Below are 22,899 nucleotides of genomic sequence, written 5' to 3' on the forward strand. Positions count from 1 at the left end.
CATGTTATAACCAACCATGTTATAACCAACCATGTTATAATCATACATGTAATAACCATGTTATAACCAACCATGTTATAACCATCCATGTTACAACCAACCATGTTACAACCATGTTATAACAAACCATGTTACAACCATGTTATAACGTACCATGTTATAACCATGTTATAACCAACCATGTTATAACCATCCATGTTATAACCAACCATGTTATAACCATCCATGTTACAACCAACCATGTTACAACCATGTTATAACGTACCATGTTATAACCATGTTATAACCAACCATGTTATAACCATGTTATAACCAACCATGTTACAACCATATTATAACGTACCATGTTATAACCAACCATGTTATAACCATTATATAACCTACCATGTTACAACCATGTTATAACCAACCATGTTATAACAATGTTATAACCAACCAAGCTATAACCATGTTATAACCAACCATGTTATAACCATGGTATAACCAACCATGTTATAACCAACCATGTTATAATCATGTTATAACCAACCATGTTATAATCATGTTATAAGCAACCATGTTATAACAATGTTATAACCAACCATGTTATAACAATGTTATAACCAACCATGTTATAACCAACCATGTTATAACCAACCATGTTATAACCAACCATGTTATTACCATGTTATAACCAACCATGTTATAACCAACCATGTTATAACCAACCATGTTATAACCTTGTTATAACCAACCATGTTATAGCCATGTTATAACCAACCATGTTATAGCCATGATATAACCAACCATGTTATTGCCGTGTTATAACCAACCATGTTATAACCATTATATAACCAACCATGTTATAACCAACCATGTTATAACCATGTTATAACCATGTTATAACCAACCATGTTATAACAATGTTATAACCAACCATGTTATTACCATGTTATAACCAACCATGATATAACCGACAATGTTATAACAATGTTATAATTAACCAGGTTATAACCATGTTAATTGGAAAACCACTGAAACTGAGTAGATTCGAGCCCCGTCCAGTCGAGTAGGAAAAGGGCTACATGTGCCTTACACATCTCAACTGCTGCTCTCAAAGACCAGATGTGTTTTAAAATCCAGGGCTCAGGTTTTTCTCATTAATATCAGGATGTTACCTGTTTCTGCAGATAAAAATATCTGCAGTGATAGATTTTTCTAAAGGTACAATTTACCATTGATAACAATTTAAAGTCAATATATATGGTACAGTGGAACCCCAACTTACGAACACCCAGTTTGAAAAAAAATTCAAGTTACGAAGGCACTGAACGGCAATATTTCTGCCCGTGTTACAACAAAATGCCTGAGTAACAAAATCCGCTGGCTCTGATTAGCTGAGTCTACAATGCCTTCCGAATCATGTGACAACCCCTTGGCTTCCGTAATTGCGCTTCGCTTCCACTTGAACGACGTATTGTTGCTCTAGTTAGCAATTAGCCTATAGCCTATCGTTCAGCATTGCCTCAAAAAGCGCAAGGGTGGTTCAACTTATGAAAATTTAACCCTGCTGACTGTCACAGGACCCTCGGGAACGAATTAATTTCATAAGTCGGGGTTAAGATTTTTGTATTGAACGTAAGAATAGGATTGTAACTGTAACTGTTGGTGCTGTGAACCTGTAGAAAATGATCCAGAAATATTGTGTTTCACATGTTTTGAACTTAATCATTAACAGTTTTATTTTTTTATTGCTCAAACACATCTGATCACCGAAGCAACAATTCTTGTGCTACTGAAAATAAAATGTTAAAATAAAGTTTATGGCTCGAAAAAGGCGAGGAGGATGTTGTGTTAGACTCTGTGTGATTTTACCTTAGAGAGCTTAGTTGTGTTTGTCTGCAGTGGGCGTGTCTGGTTAGGTAATGTGGAGCAGTAAAAATCTAAAGTATGCTTTGCAGGGCCTGTGATGTAACATTGTCCCTCCCTTTAGTTTCAGATCTGTTGCTGAGCTCATTGGGTTTTTTTTTTTACTTCATGTTTGATGACAACACCATCTCAGTGGTTTAAGTTGGTTACTGGGTTTGTCCTGGTCACCATGTGTAGGGTTTGCTTATAAGAACCAGTCCGCTGTAACTGTATGCCAGGCGTTTATTAGTAGCCAACATGAACGTCCGTACACTCACAACAGGAAGTACACAACGACCTCTAGAGAACCACAGCGACACCTGTTGGAACTCTCCGTAGCGGCAGCAACATGAAGCAATATGGACAAACATAACATTGCTATTATCTACATCCCCCTTATCAGTTTTTTCTTTTTTTTTTCTTTACTTTTGCACTATCCAGGCAAACCCAAATCAAACAACGCCACCGTGATGGAAGAACTTATCAGGTTATGGATTACACAACAAAATGAGACTTCAAATATCAAATGAAATTCACAGTAATCATTGTCATAACTGCGACAAGTATGCAATAACATAACACGAGGTAAAACACATTTCAAAACAGAAATTACAGCACGAGTGTGCTTTTAATCCACGTATTTACTATTCGGTTTAGACACTCTACCAGACCTGGTTCGGTACAAGTTGTCATCAGAGCGTACTTGGCATTTTGTAGGTGTTGTCACCTGTTCTTGCTGTTTTGTGCCATGTTGTGGTGGGTCGAGTTGAACTTGAACTGTTTCATGTTTGTTGGTTTGTGTTTTATTAGGTTCAGTTTCATCCGCTCGTCGAGATGAGTCCAGTTCATCTTGTGTTGTAGCGAGCTTTTCGGGTTGAGGCTCGCTCACAGGCAGGAGATGTTGTCTGTTGCGCCTGTATTCTTTTCCACCCGACTCAACGACATATGAGCGAGGTTCAGCACATACTTTACTTACAACTCCAATCTTGTCATGTCCTCTCTGTGTTTGTAATCTCACCACCTCGTTTGGTGTTAATGGACTGAGCAGCTTGCTGGACTTGTCGTAGTGCTGTTTTTGAGTTTTACGCTTTTTTGTGAGTTGAGTTTTGATAGTGGTTGTCACTTTTGCTGTTGGTGTTAGCAGTTTTTTGCACACAGGAAGGGTTGACCGCGTTCGTCTTGACAGCAGCCTCTGTGCTGGTGAGCCAAGAACGTTGTCTCGTGGCGTGTTGCGTAGATGTAACAGGTTCAAATAGAAATCAGTTCCATCCCTTTTTGATGTTTCAAGGAGTCTTTTAGCACTCCGGACAGCTCTTTCACTGAGTCCATTTGACTGAGGGAACTCAGGGCTGCTTGTGACGTGTATGAACTCCCAGTGTGTGGCAAACTCACGAAAGGTCTGGCTGGTAAACTGGGTGCCATTGTCTGAGTACAGTTTCTGTGGTATCCCATGTACTGAGAAGTGGTGTTTGAGTTTGTTAATGACCGAGGCAGATGTTAGGTTTTCAAGTTTATCTATTTCAAACCATCCAGAATATGAATCCACGAGCACGAGGTAGTGGCGATTGTCCCATTCGAATATGTCCGTGGCTGTGATGGACCAGGGAAGATCAGGAATTTGGTGTAGTTTCAGGGGTTGTTTTTGTTGGTGAGGCTTTAGACTGTTGCAAATGCTGCATGATTTGACTTTGTTCTCAATGTCAGAGTTTATTTTTGTAGACTCCATGCCTGGATGTCCCTTGTGTAGTTCCCGCAGATAGGTTTCATGTAGTGATGCTGGAACGATGGCTCTGTTGCCTTTCATGATGACTTTGTTGTCGATGATTAGTTCATCGTTGTAGCTGAAGAATGGTTTTATTTCTATAGGCACACTACTTGCTTGTTTTGGCCACCCCTGCTGGATGTAGCGAGCAAGTGTCTGTAGGGTGGCGTCCTTCGAGGTGTGTTCGGTGAGCTCTTGTAGGCGTTTTGGTGAGATGAGCTGAAGTGACATTACCTCGAAGTCGCGCCCCTCTTCCTTTAGAGGTTGCTCATCCAGCGTTGGTGTGCGAGAGAGTGTGTCTGCGATGTAAAGGTGTTTGCCTTTCTTGTACACCAGAGTCAAGTTGAACTTTTGTAATCGTAGCATCATGCGCTGTAGCCGTGCCGGGACTGTGTGGAAAGGTTTGTTTTGGATTGTGACCAAAGGCTGGTGGTCAGTTTCAATCACCACTGGCTTTCCGTAGATGTAGTCGTAAAACCTGTAACATGCAAACACTACAGCTAGTAACTCCTTCTCTATTTGAGCGTACCTTCTCTCCGTTGGAGTTAGAGTTCTTGATGCATATGCCACAGGTTTGTCGTCCTGAAGGCATGCAGCCCCTAGACCATGCTGGGAAGCGTCACATGTGAGAGTCACTGGCTTGTGCATGTCATAGTATTGAAGTACTGGTGGGCTGGTGAGGCATGCTTTAAGTTTGTTGAAAGCATCCTGCTGATGTTGAGTCCAGCTCCACACCACATCCTTGTGAAGTAACTGACGAAGTGGTGCTGACAGTTCACTTAAGTTTGGGATGAACTTGCCCAGGTAGTTGATCATTCCCAGGAAACGTTGGAGAGACGTCTTGTCCTCTGGTGGTGGCATTTCATTGATCGCGGAGATTTTAGTTGGATCTGCTTTTAGCCCTTCGTCAGTGAATATGTGTCCCACATAGCTCACTTCTTTAAGTCTGAACTTGCACTTTTTTGGATTCAGTTTGAGTTTTACTTGTCTGGCCCGCTCCAGAACTTTTTTTAAATTTTTGTCATGCTCCTCTATTCCTTTGCCTCCCACTATGATGTCGTCCACAATCACTGCGCATGGATATCCCATGAATATTTGTTCCATGGCTCTCTGGAAGACTTCAGAAGCAGTGTTGATGCCAAAGGGCATCCTCAGGAATTTGAATCTGCCGAAAGGTGTTGCAAATGTAGTGAGAAGAGATGAGGCAGGATCTAGTTTGATTTGCCAGAAGGAGCTCTTTGCATCCAGAACTGAGAAGATGGTTGCTCCCGACATCTGAGCAGCTACTTCCTCCACAGTTCGCATGGGATGGTGAGGTCGCATTAGTGCCTTGTTCAGATCCCTTGGATCAATGCAGATGCGAACATCATCTGTATTCTTTTTGTGTGTTGCGACCATGTTGGATACCCATTCCGTGGGCTCCTCCACTGGTTCAATTACTCCCAGGGCCTGCATTCTTTGGAGTTCCTCTTTAACTCTTTTCTGCATAGGAACAGGAACGCGTCTTGGAGGGTTGACGACAGGTGACACGTTTGGAGTGAGTTTCGTTGAGTAGGTTACAGGTAAGTCACCGACTTCATCTTTAAACAGGTCTGTGTATTCATGAAACACTTTCTGCACTAGTGTCTCATCCTGATCTGTGTCAACCTGGTAGACTTCCTTGCTGAAACTAACCAGTTTCATTCGCACGCTGTCCTTTAATCCGATGATGGGTTGCACATCGTGTTTTACAACTTGGAATTGCAGGTCATATAACTGTCCAGCTAGCTTGCACTTGAGAGTAACTGTGCCTGTGGTCTTGATCTTCGTGCCTCCGAATGCAACAAGATTTACCCGTTTTTGTGACTTGAATAGGGTTTCGTTGTTGCCGATCTTTCTGTAAGTGTCTAGTGAGATTACGTTACACTTTGCCCCAGTGTCTACTTTTAGTTTGAGGGCCTTATCAGAAACTTTGACTGTGCAGTATCCTTCTTTGTTGTGATTGTTCTCAAAATCCATTGTTAGGTGCTCAATGCAAAATGTCTCATCACTGTCTGGGTCAGCATCCTCTGAAATTTGGTTCACTTGTCTGCCTCTGTGATGCGGTTTTGCTGATCTGCATTGTTTTTTGTAATGATTGTATCTCTTGCAGACGTGACACTGTTGTCCGAAAGCAGGACATTGCTCTCTTTTGGCTGGATGCGAACCGCCACAGTTTCTGCAGTTTTGAATGTTCGTTATTAGTTTATTTGTTTCCCGTTTGAACTTGTCATGTTTAATCTGTACGGTGTCCACACTAGCAGATGTAATATACTTTGGTGTAGAGAGGGCTTTGCTATGTTGATCTGTGAGCTCGCTTATTTGGCATATACGCACCGCCTTGGCAAGAGTGAGTTCCGTCTCTTTAAGCAGGGAACGTCTGACGCTGTCACTGGTTATACCACATACTAATCTGTCTCTGATTAGCTCGTCTTGTAGTGCACCAAAGCTGCAGGTTTTAGCCATGTTCTTTAACGTGCTCACATATGCTTCAATGGTTTCACCAGGTTTCTGTTGTCTTTTGTTAAAGTTATGCCTCTCCATTATGACATTGGTCTGTGGGTTACAGATTTCCCTGAACTTTTTCTTTAGACATGCGGGATCTTCCCTTGATTCCGCGGCTACTTCTTCTATGCCTTCAGCTGATATTACTGCGGGGGCATACGTGAATGATCGCTCTCTTTCAATGGCCTCTGGTCCCGCCAGATTGAGGAGTATATAGGCCTTAGTCTTAGCATTTTTGTCACTATGGGCAGCGGCGATAAAGATGTCATATTCGCGCTCAAACTTACGCCAGTGTTCAGCGACGTTGCCGTCAAAGATGAGAGGATCTGGGCGCCGGAATCCGTCCGCCATGTTGTGCGGTGATTTCTTTTTTCGTCTTCCTTACCGGCTCCGCTTTTCTTCTTGGACTGTGCAGACTTTCTAGAATATCCCACTTCTGACACCATGTAGGGTTTGCTTATAAGAACCAGTCCGCTGTAACTGTATGCCAGGCGTTTATTAGTAGCCAACATGAACGTCCGTACACTCACAACAGGAAGTACACAACGACCTCTAGAGAACCACAGCGACACCTGTTGGAACTCTCCGTAGCGGCAGCAACATGAAGCAATATGGACAAACATAACATTGCTATTATCTACACCATGGTAGCACGGACAGGAGTGTGCTCATTGTGTGGATGCCTCAAAGGGCATCCACACTATTGAGATCCTGTTTCTCTTTATTCTTTATTATTCCGGGTGTTTCCGTACACTTTTCGCCGTAGAACTACTTCCACAATTTTTGTGCTATTTTCACCGTTCAAACTCTAAACTGTTCTGCTCTTTCTGCCAATGGGTGCTATGACTTTTGGTGTTTATTACTATTATACTTTTTAAAATATTACACTTTTTTCCTTTAATTTGTCCCATTGAAATGAATGGGAAACTTCCACAATTCTGCTAAAACTTGCTTGTCTTTGAAACTTAACTACTTCCTCATACTTTCACCTAGAAACTCCATTCAAACTTTAAAATGTTCTCAGATTATTGGGCTATTCCTGTGTGATTCAGCTTTTTCAGATCTTCTACTGTTTTCATCTTATCTCTCTTTAAGTCTTCAGTTGCAAAATTGTGATTTTTCAGAAAATACATGCGTTGCTATGGTTGCTATGCAATTAACTCCCAGTGAGTACTGGTGCGTTCTGAATTTTCTCTTCATGTCTGAACAACTTCTTGCTACTCGCTCAATTTCCACTCAACTTCCACAAATTATACATCAAAACGTAGGTATTTTTGCTGGCTTTAAGACAGTGTCACTATAATTATTGTGAGAATTACGTTTTTTTCACAATTTGCCTCGAACTGACACAAGGTCTAAAAACTCCCCATTCAAAGTCTATGGGGAGGTTGTGAAACTCAGAGCTGAAATACTGAAACTGAAGGCATTTTCAAATCGTCATATCTCCTTAACGAAGCAAAGTTAAGACATGAGGCTTGTCCCCGTATATCTTCAGACACTCCTGACGCTCACAATTCAAGAATTATTTTCTCACCTATTACCGTTCTGAGATGAGTTGGACTTGTTTGAGGGTAGGAAATTTGTCCCTCGCTCAGATTTCTTCAGATTTCAAACTCTGGAAATGAGGCACTTTTTTCTCTCATCATATCTTTTTGATGGATTTCCACAGAGCCCTGAAAATTTCCATGACTGTTCACCAAAGCCTGCTGTCTCTTACGGTGAAAGAATGATTTTGATGCTCCATATAGATTTACAGTTACCAAAGGTTGTTTGAGCGCAAGTCAAGGCAGTTTTTGCTTCCCCTCTACTCAGTTACAGTGTATTACAAGTCATATACCTTTAATAATTTATATTTTATCTCAGAATTATGAAAACCTGAAGATTCCCCCATCTCTTCTGAATAAAACGATGCCTGAATGACCGTTCTAGCCTCTATGGTTAGGAAATTATGGCCATTTGTTCGAGGGGAATCCTGAATGTCAGAAATACACTGAAGAAATCTCACACCTCTCTCTGTGTCTGTGTGTGTAAGGGCTGACTACAGCAGGTGCAGCTAATTTAACTGACTCTCCACAGCTCCTGTTCCCTTTACTGTCTGTGTATGTGTGTCTGTGTATCAATATTTCTCCTATGTTTAAGTATTACTCCTCAATCATAGTATTGAAATCAAGCCGTTTCTTCTCTCGTCATATCTCCGCGACGGAGATACAAAGAGCTATGTAAATCGCAGTCAAAGTACACCAAAGTCCGCTGATTCACCCAGTGCAAGAATTATGCTTGTATCCCACCTAGTTTTTGAGTTACACGACGTTTTGTAACTCCAAAAAAACGGCGTTTTTCGCCTCTCACCGCGATCTAATTCTGACTCCTCATCACCCTTTTTTTCAAAGCGTCCGCCCCCTTACAGGTGGCGCGATTGGTAATGACACGGCTCTTCAGACCAAAGGTCGTGGGTTCGATTCCACCTTGGCCCACATGTTTTTTTTTTAACTACAAATTTATACACTATCACAGGCCGGTAATTCATATTGATAATTTATTACAATTCTACAAAGTTTAATGATTTTAGCAGCTTTTCTAATATGGACCTCAGATTCTTGTTAACAGTCTATGGCAGAAATACATACAAGTACACAGCCTGATGAAGCAGACAGAAGCAGTACCTCTGATTGGTTCAGCATTTTCACCTCTTATCAGCACAAATCTCAGCCTCTTCTGCTGTTTTCATTAGAATTTTAAGCTTTTCCACCTTTTTTCAGTTACGTGAGAACCAGTTTGGCTCAATGAGTAGCTGAAAAATATCAGCCTCTTCTTCTGTTTTAGCAGGATTTCAGAGTTCAGCTTTTTCACTTGTTTTAAGCACAAATTTCAGTTTCTTTACCTCATTTCACAACAAAGTTCTTCCTCTTCACCTCTTTTCTGCTAATTTGAGCTTCTGCTCCACAGTGCACATTTTCCCTCTCATCATGTCTTTGCTTGTGACCAGAACTCATTTGGTTCAGAGGGTAGGGCAGCTGCAGTGAGACCCGGTGGCAGAGGTTCGAATCCTACCTCTGACAGTTGCTACACATGTTCCCTGCTTGCATGTGCTCTGCTTTCTTGACACTCTCCAGTGTGTCATTACACATACAGCCATCTTCAGCAAGCACTTCTGCTTCTACACCTCTTTTCAGCTCATCTTTTTGCTTCTTTACCTCTTTTCAGCAGAAATTCTTCTGATTCACCTCTTTTCTGCCAAATGTTTAGCCTTTTCACCTCTTATCAGCACAATTCTAAGCAGCTTCTGCTAATTTCACCAGAATTGTCAGTCTCTCCACCTCTTATTTGTGTGAATGAGTTTGGTGCAGTGAGATGAGTCACTGACTTTAGACCAGAAGGGCCAGGTTCAAATCCTGCTCAGGGCAATGTTTTTTGTTTTTTCAGCTTTTTTCAGCCGACATCTTCAACGTTAAGGCATCCACACAGCATTTTCGCAGGAAATGCAAATTTTTCTAGTTGCATTTGCATTTTGTAAACTAACTGCACGACATGCAGCACTATTAGTTATCTCAGTCTCAGAGTAGCATTTCTAATTTTGATTGAAACTGTCAGAGAAAACGGCAGCTTTGAGCAAGCCAGGATATTAGTTTCCAGAGGCTGTTAAAATTATATGTCTAATGTCAAAATGTTGGTGACACAATAATTTCATCCTAATGGCACTGACATATTCATAGGGTTAATTTTTGAGACAAAATATCATGAGCTAGCCATGATTTTGCAAATATCCACCTTGTAGTGCAGTTTGCACAAATTGTTTTAAAAATGCACTCAGCCTACAAACATTACTGATGAGTCAAGATCTGCACAATTTGACAGAAACACTGAAGCAGCTCCACATTTTATTCTTATTGTCATGTATGTCCTATTTGTCAGGTGATAGAGAGTAATGGTTGTGTTATTTTCATCTGTATACCGAGCTTCTTATTACAGTTTTTTCTGATTGCTTAAGCACATTTTTTGTAACTATTGGCTAATTTTGCAAAACTCTTCACACAAATAAGAAAACCTGTCACCCAATAATCAAAACATTGTAGTTCTCTTGCAAAAGCGAACACAGCTAGATTAACTCTTCACACCTTCGTAAAAATGGTGTTTCCGTATCAAACAGTACACACAAGCCATCATCTACTAAGCACACAATGCGCCAACTGCACACTGATGGTATGAATACAAAACACATCTGGCTTTTGCTTTCTCTGTGCACAAGGTAGGCTATGTCAGTTTGAGCTCATACTTCTGTCATAGATCCATAAGCATAGAGGGATCCAAACTTCAAGTACTGGTGTTTATTCAAACACATCAAAACAAACACAAGTGTTCATTTCCAAGTATAGGATTATTTGCAATCGCCATAATGACTATATGGGTTACTTCCTCTGCCCCCAGCATCTGGTCATCTAGCAATTCTGTAAAGTAACAATTTCAGTATTTTTACATCAATGGTATTGGTGTGTTTCTCATTGGCATATGGCAGTGCTACAAATCTTTGTGCGAAGTGACTGTACTAACCGATTCTCATTTCAAGATGTCCTTATGGTACTTGCTACAGTGTAGCGGCTCGAGTTAGGCTGGACCCGTTGGCCAGCTACCCTCAGGGTCACTCCACGGTTGATTACATGGTCCACTATTGTAGCTCTGATGTCATCAGTAATTCTATTTCTTACTCTTCCTACCCTTCCTCTCCCCCCTCCTCATTTTCCTCTCCCCCCTCCTCATCTTCCTCTTGCTCCTCCTTGTCCTTGTCGTCCTCTTCATCCTACTTCTTCACCTCCACGTCCTCTTCCTCGGCCTCCTCTTCTTCTCACTCTTTCTGCTCCCTCCATTGTACTCCGCACACACAGCTTACCTGTATTATAGTGCTTAGGCAGATTGCAAAGTGAACGAATTATCTAAAAAAGTTTTCACATGTGAAAGTGTGCCAGACAGTTGGCAAATTAGTGTTAATGATAGCCATACATGTGTATACTTTTGCTAGGAGTGTGTTGGAAATTTGGTAATTGAGTGTTGTGCAGTGAATTGTGCCTACAGTTTTGCAAAGTGTGTGTTACAAAATTGCAAACTGAGTGCAAAGCAGTTTTTGTGCTTTTAGTTTTGCAAACTCAGTGAGTGGTTTTGCTATAAGTCTGAATAGTTTTAGAGATTGTGCTACAGGAATCACAGTTAGGGTTTAAGCATTCAGAAAAAACTGTAAATGCACGCACACACCGATCTCTGCTCCGATTCCACTTTATTTTTCTATTCTTCTAGTTTCCTCTGGAGCTTCTTGCTCGCCAGTGAATTACACACATTGCCGCGACACAGTGCCATCTAGTGGCTGATACAAACATAGGTCAACGTGTTACAATGGTGACACAAGATCACAGATGAAATTGGATGATGACTTGATGGTTCATGACTGTATTTGAAGCACATGTGTGACTGCATGTTATTTATCAGGTGACAGAGGCAGCTCTGCCATGTTGTAGCTCAGACAGAGAGGTGAAGAGGTGAGGTCACAGGTGACTGACTGATGATTTGGTGCTATAGATTATCTAGTATTTATTATCATGACAGTTGTTAGGCTGCTGATGTAAATTTTTTTTTGTTTTTTTTTTAAAGCTGTGAGCTCGGCACTTTGAGCTACAGACTTTATTCAGTTCATTCAAATTGTGTGACCTGTGGAATCGATATAAAAAATAATGAATCCTGTCATTAATTTATTTATATCAGTGATCAAATGGCGTTGAGCATCACTTTGTAGCTGATGGTTAGTCGATAGTGTGTTCCAGGCTCTGGTTGCCTAGGTAACCTCATCCCGAGCGACTGTGGCTCAGGAGTTTAAGCAAGCTGTCTACATATCAGAAGGTTGGTGGTTCAATCCCTGGCTCCCTGTGCTTGCATGTTGGGCAACACGCTGAAACCCAAACCACAGTGTGCATGTGAACTACATAAGCTAACCTTCTGGCCTTCATCCTACCTCTGTCTTAGAGGCAGGGTGACGAGCCCAGATCAAAGTATTGATGCTACTCCTCCACAGTAAAGGAGGACAGTTCAGGTGGTTTTGACACCTGACTAGGATGTTTCCTGGGTGTCTCTCTTGGAGGAGCTGTTGAACCTCGGTGTTCCCCAGGATAAGTTGGAGGAAGTGGCTGGGAAGAGGGAGGTTTGGGCTTCTCTGTTCAGGATGTCCGATTGATGACCTGTCCACGTGTTCCCTTCTCGCTCTAAGGTAGATGGGAGAGGCTCTAGCCCCCCCACGACCCTGTGCATCCTTATTCATAGCCTGCCCTGTCCTCTGTAGGAACTGAGACATCCTTCAATACATGCAGTGAGAGTGATTGAGATTGTGCTGAACATCCTTGCACATGGTTTACTCGTCACAGCAAACAGGGCTCAAAGGATCTGTTGTTTTTTTTTTTGTTTTTGTTTTTGTGTGTGACTGCATGTATTTGGAATGTCTCATTGTTATTTATCAGGTGACAGTGGCAGCTCTGCCATGTTGTAGCTCAGACAGAGAGGTGAAGAGGTGAGGTCACAGGTGACTGACTGATGATTTGGTGCTATAGATTATCTAGTATTTATTATCATGACAGTTGTTAGGCTGCTGATGTAAATTGATTCATTAGTGTATATTTGACAAATAATCTGAATTGACATGTCTCACTTTTTATATGGCACGAATCCATGTGTTATTTTATCAGGTGGCAATATGTCCTAGTGCAGTCAGAGGGGAGGAGCCAGGGCCAAAGGTGAGGCAAAGCAAGCACATAATAATAATTGTAATCTGAGGATAAAACACATGTACTGAGGCTGAAGGAAGCTTCAGTGCTCTCAGAAGACTAAAAACAAGGTTAACAGTGACTCAAATGAGATTAAACAATGCTGCTGTATGCCACGTCGACCAGCAGAGACTGGACAGTATAGATGTAAAACAAATATGCCAGCAGTTTATCTCAGCTAACGAGAGGAGCAGGCATGTGTTTGGCTCCTTCACATAGTGGACATTGAGTTGTTGTGTGGGGCACCAGTAGTCCATGTCTGTTGCTGTAACAGTAGTTCATGTTTAGAATAAAAAATCCCAGCTCACTGATTTGATAGGGGCAGTAGTGCCTAAAATGTTGCATAATTTTGCTGAGAGATCTTTTACTCTGTGGTAATCTTAGATGAGTAGTTTTATGGACAAAAACCACCAGGTCATTCAGTGTTCCCTTAGTGCCAAAGTATAACAGATGTTGGTGTACTATAACTGAAGTAATGATGTTAAGTCCTTAAAGTCATATTCTTTTATTGTCATGACTGTATTTGAAGCTATTTTTATTTTTGTATGATACCTGATTTATATGGAATATGGCTGAAGTAAACTAAAGCCTAAAATACTTAGTCAGTCATTTGTTTAATAGTAATTTAACATTATATAATTCACATATAATATAATTCACATATAATATAATTCACATCGCACAGAGACTACAAGCCCATTATCATCAATGGAGCTCCAGTGGAGAGGGGGCAGTCCTTCAAGTATCTTGGTGTCCACATCTCCTCAGACCTGACATGGGCTGCCCACATTCAGGTCCAGACCAAAAAGGCTAGGCAGCGCCTGTACCACCTACGACAACTGAGGAAGTTCAGGGTCTCTCCAAAGATCCTCAGGATTTTCTATACAGGCGCTGTGGAGAGCATCCTCACACAGAACATGACATCGTGGTTTGGGAACAGCTGTGTGAAGGACCAAAAAGCTCTCCAGAGAGTGATCCGTACAGCAGAACGCTGCTGCAGGATTGCTCTCCCCCCACTTCAGGACACCTACACCAGGAGATGCCGGACTAGAGCAGCACAGATACTGAAGGACCCGTCCCATCCTGGCAACAAACTGTTCCAACTTCTGCAATCTGGTAGAAGGACAGAGAGACTCAAGAGGAGCTTCTATCCCCAAGCCATCCGGGCCCTAAACACACACACCCGCCCTCTCACATCATCTATAATTGACTGAGACAGGACTCTCTTCCAGACACTAAACCAAGGAACAATGTACATTCCAAACTCCTTTAATTTTAAATATGTTTATATTGTCTATTCTGTAAAATAGTCAGATGTCTATTCATATTAATGTACAGAATTCACCTGCTTGACAAAAAGGAAAAAAGGAAAAAAAAAGAAAACAGGGCAGGGTTCGGTGGTTGAATCATCCGTCCCCACCAATATCAAAACCAAATCTACGCCCTTGAGTGCTCCCTTTACGCGTCATAGGACTTCTTAAATCCCGCCCAGACCTCATAAACCTGAGCCTCACAGCGCATTTAGTCAATTCGCGCGAAGCTGGTAGGGACAGATTGGACTGCAGCTTCGCTTCAGTCAGCAAACCGAACTTTTGATCGTCTTTAATGTCCCTGAACAACTTCTACTTTAAGGACTGCTTCTCACTGTGGAGTTTCTCCTTTGATCAGCTTGGACTTCTGTACAGTGTAAGCAGGTGTTTCCAGCTGCATGTTAGTGTAGATTACACTGAATTTTAATCACATACTGGCGGATGTGAAAAAGCTAATTTTCTTTCACTACGGGCTTTACAGTTTTTTACAGTCGCTAACAAGCGTTTGTCCAAACAGTTGTCACATTTGCAAAACTCTAAACACAATTAGCACAGGATCGGTCTGTTGTGGCCATACCATTCACACATTTCATGTCGTGTTCACCCAATATGCAGTCAGTGAACACATTTCCACAATGCTTACATTTTCTTAACAGACAAGTTATACCTCCCAACAAAACTATGGACTGTTCTTGTAGTATCTACGAATGTTAACACACAACATCCCACAATAGCAAAAACAATATTCCAAACCTTAGATACAGTATAAAAACCTCTGCTTCTGCAATGATATCAGTACAAAAACAATATCAATATCAAAAATATATCTCAGCTGATAATAAACAAACAATTGAATAATTGACACACAGCTGATTTATGTTGGGTAAATTGGGCCAACCACAGCTTCTTCCATTCTGGCTTAGACTCAGTGGGGTTTATAAGGCAAGACCTTGAGGAGTGATGTTTTTGGAAACAAGAAAAAGACAAACACTGTAATGTCTGGTCGAGGAAGAGTAAGAGCAAGGGGCCCAGGGAGAAGAGCAGGCCCAAGGAGAGGGCAAGGTAGAGGTGTAAGAATGCGTGGTGGTGGCATTCCAAGGGCTGCAAGAACAGTAGTCAGTGATGAAATCCGTGCCACTATCATTGACCATGTAATCAACCATGGTCTTTCACTAAGAGACGCTGGTGAAAGAGTGCAGCCCAATTTGAGGCGGTCAACGGTTGCCTCCATTATACGCATCTTTCAACAAACCAACAGGTAAGTATTGCATTTTACATGGATTGTTTCTATTCTCACTTGACATGTCAATATGGTCATACAGTAATGCATATGTTGAATTTTTTGTCTTTCTAAAGAATGCAACGTCTTCCACCCTCTGGGGGAAGAGGAAAGCTCCTCAGTAATGATCAGGAGCTTGCCATTGTAGAAATGGTTACTGCAAATAATTCAATAAAACTGCGTGAAATTCAAACTAGAATTGTGGCGGGCCATGAGATATTTGACAATATTGATAGAATCAGCCTCACAACCATTACGCGGACATTGTCCAAACACAGAGTGCGGATGAAGCAGATCTACACTGTTCCCTTTGAGAGGAACAGTGAGGGGGTCAAGGAGCTACGACGACAATATGTCCAGGTACAGTGTATATTCAATCCAATGTCCAGTTCTATAAGCTTTGCACTTTGCAAGTAGGTAACCTACACAATACTAGGTTACAGTACAGTATGGTATACAGTAATAACATGACTTACATAAACTTTGTTTCAGAGAGTTATGGAATTGGAGGCCAACCAAGCCCCTCATGAATTCATATACATCGATGAGGCAGGATTCAATCTGGCCAAAAGGCGTCGACGTGGACGAAATGTAATTGGAAAAAGGGCCACAGTTGATGTGCCAGGACAGAGAGGGGCAAACATTACCATGTGTGCAGCAATTGCAAATGCAGGATTACTCCTTCACAGATGTCAGGTTGGACCCTATAATACAGAGCGCTTGCTTGCCTTTCTCAATGATCTCCACCAGCGCCTGGTTCCAGAGCAGGGTCAGGAGGGTGAAAACATGAGGACCTTTGTAATTACCTGGGACAATGTGGCTTTCCATCACTCGCAAGCAATAACAACATGGTTTGAAGTCCACCCAAGACTGGTAAGTCTCTTCCTTCCACCCTATTCACCTTTCCTCAACCCCATAGAGGAGTTTTTTTCTGCATGGAGGTGGAAGGTTTATGACCATCAGCCACATGACCAGATGTCCCTCCTTGAAGCCATGGATGCTGGCTCCAGGGACATCACAGTTGACGATTGCCAAGGGTGGATCCGACATACCAGGCGGTTTTATCCCAGGTGCATCGACTTGGGTAACATCAGATGTGATGTTGATGAAAACATGTGGCCTAACCCTGAAGATCGCAGGGATTAGATGCAAATTTTTTGTCTTTTTTTAGCCCCCCTCCCCCCTTTTTATCTTGGCTTTTTGCTGTTGTTTTTTTGTTCAGAATGCTCTTGTGTGTTTCATGGATATTTTGTTCACTGTAAGCAATACTGTAAAACTTTCTCTGTCCTATCATACCGTGTTTCTACTGTACCTCCTGTAGTAAACAGTGGAGAAACAAAAACTTGTTTGCTTTTTACTGGAATGCTTTTGAATGTGAACATTACTGTACATGTGGACATACAGTTACCAACCAAGACATTTCTGGTGTCAATATGGTGGATTGCATGTTTCGCATGCAAATACCTGTGACACTGAAACATAAAAGTCTATGCAGTTTTTGTAATGTCAATAATAGCCAGTATTTTGAAACCTGGTGTACTTTGATTGACTGCATGTACCTTGTGAAGTGAAAACAAGTGTTATTCTTTGACAGACTAATTTCATTTTGAGTCAGATTTATAGTGTTTTTGTACAGTTAGTGTGTGCAGAGAAAGATGTGTTCTAATTTTGAAATGAGGAGTTAGTATATATTTAACAAAGTGTATTTTTGGGAAGGATATTATCCATTTGGCCAATTGTGTTTTGTAGGTGTGGGTCTGTGTTAAGAGTTTAGAAAAAGTATCTGAAGTATGGGTAGGCGCTTGTTAGCGACTGTAAAAAACTGTAATTCTGTGCTCGGGTTTCGTCTTAATCATACCTGTTCAAGGTAAACCGATGTTTTACTTAAACTCTGCTTTCAGCTGAAAGCAAACTTTCGCACGCAAAAAAGCGTAAAACGTCGTGATCCCCTGACCCTTTTCGGTTAAGTTTTGGGACTTTATATACCTAAAACACAGGTATGACAGGAAAAAGTTAAATATTTCGTGAAACTATGACTGTCGTGTCTGCAAGTTCATGTTTAAGGAGTGGGTGAAATAATCGCTGGTTTGTCACAGCAGGTAAGTCCAGAGTTAAACTATTCTCACCTATGCTGCAAAATATTACCCACGCCTTTAACACTAGCAGCCCATGCACTTTGAGTATAAGAAGTCTGTGTCACGATTTGTTATGTTAATTATAACATAATACATATAACCGTGGTCATTTTTAATGAATAAAATTTATGATTTTATGTGATTTATGGTTTTCACTGCCCATAAAAATCATTGTCTGGAAATAAATCTGCAAACATGAAATTGCACAAAATTATTTCTGGACAACAGCTGATGCTTTAAAACCCACATTCTTATTTCCTTCAATCTGAGGATCTTTGTTTTTTGTTCAGAAGCAATAAAAATGACAGATGTGCCTTGTAGTGTGGATTGTGCGTTGACAAATTTGTGTTTTGGTATTTCAGAAATGTATCTCAGAATGGTTTACACCTCAGGGCGATTTGTAGTGATCTTATGCACTGAGTCCATAAATGACCTGTGTTTGTAGCGTGCAGTTTAGCTGAAGAACAAATAATGCAGTCTCTACCTACAAGGTGATCTGACCGGAGCGTCTGGTTTGACTCAGTATCATACTGCCTCTGTCTCAGATTTGTTTCCTGCTCGGCTCCAGCAGACTCTCATAATCATGAACAAACTGAACTAAAGTATTATAAATGATTGATGCATGCCTGAGCCTTCAATGCTGTTCTGGTAACACTTCTGTCCTAGAGGTAAATCTCTTTACTGACGTCACTGGATTCAACCAAATTTCAGTCATTAATTTATGGCTTTCACGCTAATGTGATGTTTACCAGAGCTCAAGAAGTCAACTCCTCTTGCAAACACAATTGGTAAAATATTCACTGCCAGAAATCCATGATGATGTTTCCATGTAGCAGAGGATCAGTCAGTCTCCTACACCCAATTACATTTAAGGAAAAAGCAGGTTTTAATCCAGCAACATTTGATTTTGGCAGATTTGACAACAGTTTCATGTTCAGAATAAATAAAAACATATATCATGGTATGTGTGGATTTCTAAAGCATGTTCCTGTAAATTATCTCTGTATGCTGCTCACTGACGTTCTTACTGTCTTATATTTTTCTGATTTCAGTGTAGTTTTCAATAAATCAGAAATATTAGGTGTCACTCAGGTTTCCCCTCGCATTCTTAGATCTAGTAGATTTTTGTTGGTGTAGTTGTTGCTCTCAGCCACCAGCTAACATTAGTAGTTGGTCAGCATCGTAGCTGCTGAACTAAATTTTATTCATCATGTCGTTTTACAATCAAAGTGTCAATATAAACTGGGCAGCATGTCTGTGTTGAGACGTAACAGTTATCTTTTTGTCTGCAGCCTGAATGTGATGATGATGAGGAAGAAGAAGATCTGGTTCCCCACAGACTGTTAACAAGATGACAACATGGATTTCATGGCTTTCTTCATGGTCCCACTGTGGACTTTAATGCTCCGCTTGGGTTCAGTTAGAGGTAAATAATGTGTTTCTATTACCGACTCTACTTTTAGTTTGTCTTTTTTTAACTGATGCTAAAATCGATTGTAGGTATTGAGCAAGCAAGCCCTGGTCACATGACCTCAGGGACCTGCTGAGAATGTATGGATGTAAAAGTTCACTCATATATGTTGGTGCTTGTCCATGGACTTAAACTGGATTCAGAATTTAACGGGGAGCCAGCGAAGCTGAATCAGCAGGGGTGTGACATGGGAGTACTTGGAGGACTTGGTCAGAAGCTTTGAGCAGCGTTCTGAACAACTTGCAGATGCTCCAAAGAGGCTTTACATAAACAAGTAAACAAAGAATTACAATAGTCCAGACGAGATGAAACAAATGCATGAATGACAATTTCTAATTCGGAGTGCGACTCGGCAATATTTCTCAAGTGATTAAAAACCGGAGCGAACCAAAGATTTTACATGGGCATCCAAAGTCAGAGCTGAGTCAATACTAACACCAAGGCTCCTGATAGACGGTTTGGCAAATGTAGCAAGTGGACCCAAGTTTTCCATAACACTAGGTACAAAATTTATAGGAGCACAAACAAGAACTTCAGTCTTCTCCTCATTTAGCTGAGGTAAGTTTCCAGTTAGTAAAGACTCTGTATTTTTCTTAATTACTGTACACTGAAAGAAGTGATATTATCTCCTTTTAAATATAGCATATTATATTTTGGTATATCTTTTCAATTCAAATGAGTAATTCCTGTCTACATATATAATTCGAGTAACTCCAGAATACATTCCCTGCGTTTTAATCCAATTAATTTTAGTTAATTAAATGTAGCTCAAAATGCTTAAGTATGTTTTTCATAGCCTCCTGCTGGGCCATTTTGCGCATGCGTTAGGACAGGCCACCATTTTGCACGCGGACTGAAGAAGCGGACTCTTTGTGTGCTGCAAGCGGCCTCAAGTTAATCGCACAACTTCATATAAAGGTGGTCTAGCTTCGGTAAGTAAACCTTTTACGGTCGTTTTTGTTTTATTTTTTTACCTCAGTCAAAGCATGTTGACTCTTTAAGACGTGTGCACATGGAGAAAGAAGTCTAAGTAGTTGTACACCTCTGAACTTTGTCATGAATTTGACTTAAGCTAGCTATGTGCTCTATTAGCTACTGCTCTATTAAAAGAGTAATTGTATTGATGCGTTAAAATGTCATATGTTTTTAGCTTAGTTCTTGTGGCACACTTTGTACTAACAAATTATGGAACGAGGCAATTTCTCTGTAGTTAGCTGTAAAGTTCACTGTACAGTCGCCTGCAGTTTTAAGTTGAGAAATCGTCCCTCCCGCCACAACATTGGCATTAAGGAATAGTCGGGCGGGGGAGGGGGCTTCTGAACGCACCTGCACAGTCAGGGGTGCAGTAGGAAATAAGTAGGATTGGCGTTGCACAACGTCTTTTGTGCAGAAAAAAATAATGGTTGTAGACTGTGGAGGAGAATAACTCAGTGGTTGCCAAAAATGTGAGATCAAAAGGCACTGAGAGTGATGTTTGTCAGAACTGCAATTAACTCAGAAAAGAAGTTGCTTCACGTGATAGAGCTGTTGAGTGCAAGACCTGTCAGCGGTCTGGTTTAGCATTTAAAGCCTCGCTACGTGCTTCCAAACCGCTGCATTTAATCTCAGAGAAAACTAACACAGAGAAGTAAAGCAAGTGTGTAAGTTCATCTCTTTATGTTTGCATAGTATTTCCATGTTGAGCTTAACAACCGATGTATGGAGCCACAGCTGGACTGGCTGTCGGAGTTTTGTATTGAGGGGGAAAGGAAGCGATTTGTTTCGTACTTCAGCTAGAATGAAAAAAGACACAAAGCTGGAGTTATTCGGTGTCTTCATGCTGAACAGCTAAAACTTCTTCCCTCATTCTCCCCCCTCCCTCTCCTGTTGCTACTTCAATCATGAAACTGATCGATTATCAGGTGATCGGCTTTTCTGTCGCTAGTCTCTCTCATTTGTTAGTCACCCAGTTTGCGCTAGAAAGAGGAAAACGGCAGATAAACAACAGCAGCACGTTTAAGCTTGATAAGCTGTTGCTAGAATTTTTTTAATATTACTTCTAGTATCCGCTTATGTTTTCTGGAGCCACAGCCGTAATAGCTGCTGGTCATGATAGTTTGGATATGTGGTGAGAAGGAAACATGAAGGTGAAACCAGGAGAAGTTTTTACTGAATCATTAGAGCTGAACAGGTAATGAAGAAACAGGTTTACATTTTAGGTCACATGAATGAGTTGAAGGGAAGTTATGAACTGTTTATGAGAGACAAATAACACCAGGATCCTTTTCTAAGTAGCTGACATCTGGTAACTGTGCAGGGGCGGATCTAGCAAAGTTTTGCCAGGGGGCCAGGTAGGGCATTAACAGGGAAAGGGAGACACAAAGACATAATTTCTTTCTTATTCTCATTTAAAATGTCTAGCTTTTAATAAATAATTATTCTAAATCTTACTACCAAAGTGGTGATCTGGTTAAATGTATAGAGATCCATTATTGTATGTAGTAAATATTAAGTCTAATATATGCCCTAGTAATAGTAGTACATATAGCACTTTTTCCTTTGGGAAGGTACGCTGTCTGCGCTGTCTGCAACTGTATTGAAGAAAAATGTTGAATCAAATTATTATAGAAAAATAATTGATTTCTGTGCATTAAAGTAGATTACGTCAATTAAGCATTATCAGGCGAAGGGTGCGGGGTGGTTTCCTAATATTTTTGCTGGGAGTTGGCAGTCCTATTAGTTAGTTTAATATTTCTATGTACTGTTTAGAATACCTGAATAAGGAGGATGGTGTAAGTTTTTTAGGTTGATCAGTATTGCTGAAGTATAAAATATTTTGGGTGCAGTGTATTTTTTGCATACAGGTATAACAGAATAGCTTTAATGTTTTGTTTTTAAAACTGAGTATGAACTTATACAAAATGCAGCAAAATATTTATAAAAACAGTTTTATTTATTATAAAATACACTATATCGGATTCATATCGGCATCGGCAGATAATCAAATTTATGATATCGGTATCGGACATAAAAAAGTGGTATCGTGCCATCTGTAGTTTGCACAGAGGCACAAGTAAGATTTGTTTTGTTACAAGGGAGTATCATGAAGTAATGCACTAATGGCTTGGAAACGGTAATTGTTTGTCTTTCTAAAGTTTATTTTTTTTATTTGTCTTCCTTTTCTGGCAGATTTTCTTCCCCTTATGTGTTACTGTTTATTCAAGAAGATGGTGTTATTTTGGTAAGTACATGCAAATTCCTTACATATTTATCACAACAGTATTTGTCACAGTATTGCAGGGACAAGTTTATCTATCTCATCTTAAGGGTTCTTGTGATTATTAATATTGATATTAATTAATATCAATTAATATATATGATTAAATTTCTTTTATCCAGGACAAAAGAAAAAAAAAACTTGCGAAAGTGAAATGAAAAACAGGAATTTAGTTCTTGTGAGTTAAGAGGATGCAGAGCATAGGGTTAGATGGAGGTGGATCATTCACTGTGGTGATCCCTGAAGGAAACAGCCAAGAGAAAAAGGATCAGATTGCAAAAAAAAATGTGGTTTGTTTGCATACATGAGTCTTTACGGTACCCACAGGACTCCTGAAGTATAAGTACTCTGAAGTTTGCAGAGCAATTTCAGAGATGTTTGGGGCTTACATGGCAAGCATGTTTTTAGTTGCACATCTAAATTTTCTCTGCTCTCTGTTGCTGATGGCAGAGTTCTGCCCCGCTGACCTCACAGGTGAG

At 40.6% G+C, this 22,899-nt stretch overlaps 2 protein-coding genes across 3 annotated transcripts in view; both read left to right on the forward strand.

The window, feature by feature from the left end:
* The window catches only part of LOC146673812 (myelin-oligodendrocyte glycoprotein-like), a 142,304-nt gene that overhangs the window by 112,994 nt on the left and 6,411 nt on the right, over positions 1 to 22,899 (forward strand). The window lies entirely within an intron of this gene.
* The window catches only part of LOC146673816 (uncharacterized), a 6,134-nt gene continuing 3,287 nt past the window's right edge, over positions 20,053 to 22,899 (forward strand). The window contains exons 1-2 of one of the 2 annotated variants that reach the window (XM_085392012.1): positions 20,053 to 20,096; positions 22,333 to 22,384. The gene's annotated coding sequence lies outside the window, so the exon portion shown is untranslated. The remainder of the gene's footprint in view (positions 20,097 to 22,332; positions 22,385 to 22,899) is intronic. The other variant, XM_085392017.1, reaches the window with a different exon arrangement.

Source organism: Rhamphochromis longiceps, linkage group LG3 (assembly GCF_057381845.1).
Source record: "Rhamphochromis longiceps isolate RC_006_pf linkage group LG3, R_longiceps_female_GT1.1, whole genome shotgun sequence".
Classification (NCBI taxonomy): domain Eukaryota; kingdom Metazoa; phylum Chordata; class Actinopteri; order Cichliformes; family Cichlidae; genus Rhamphochromis; species Rhamphochromis longiceps.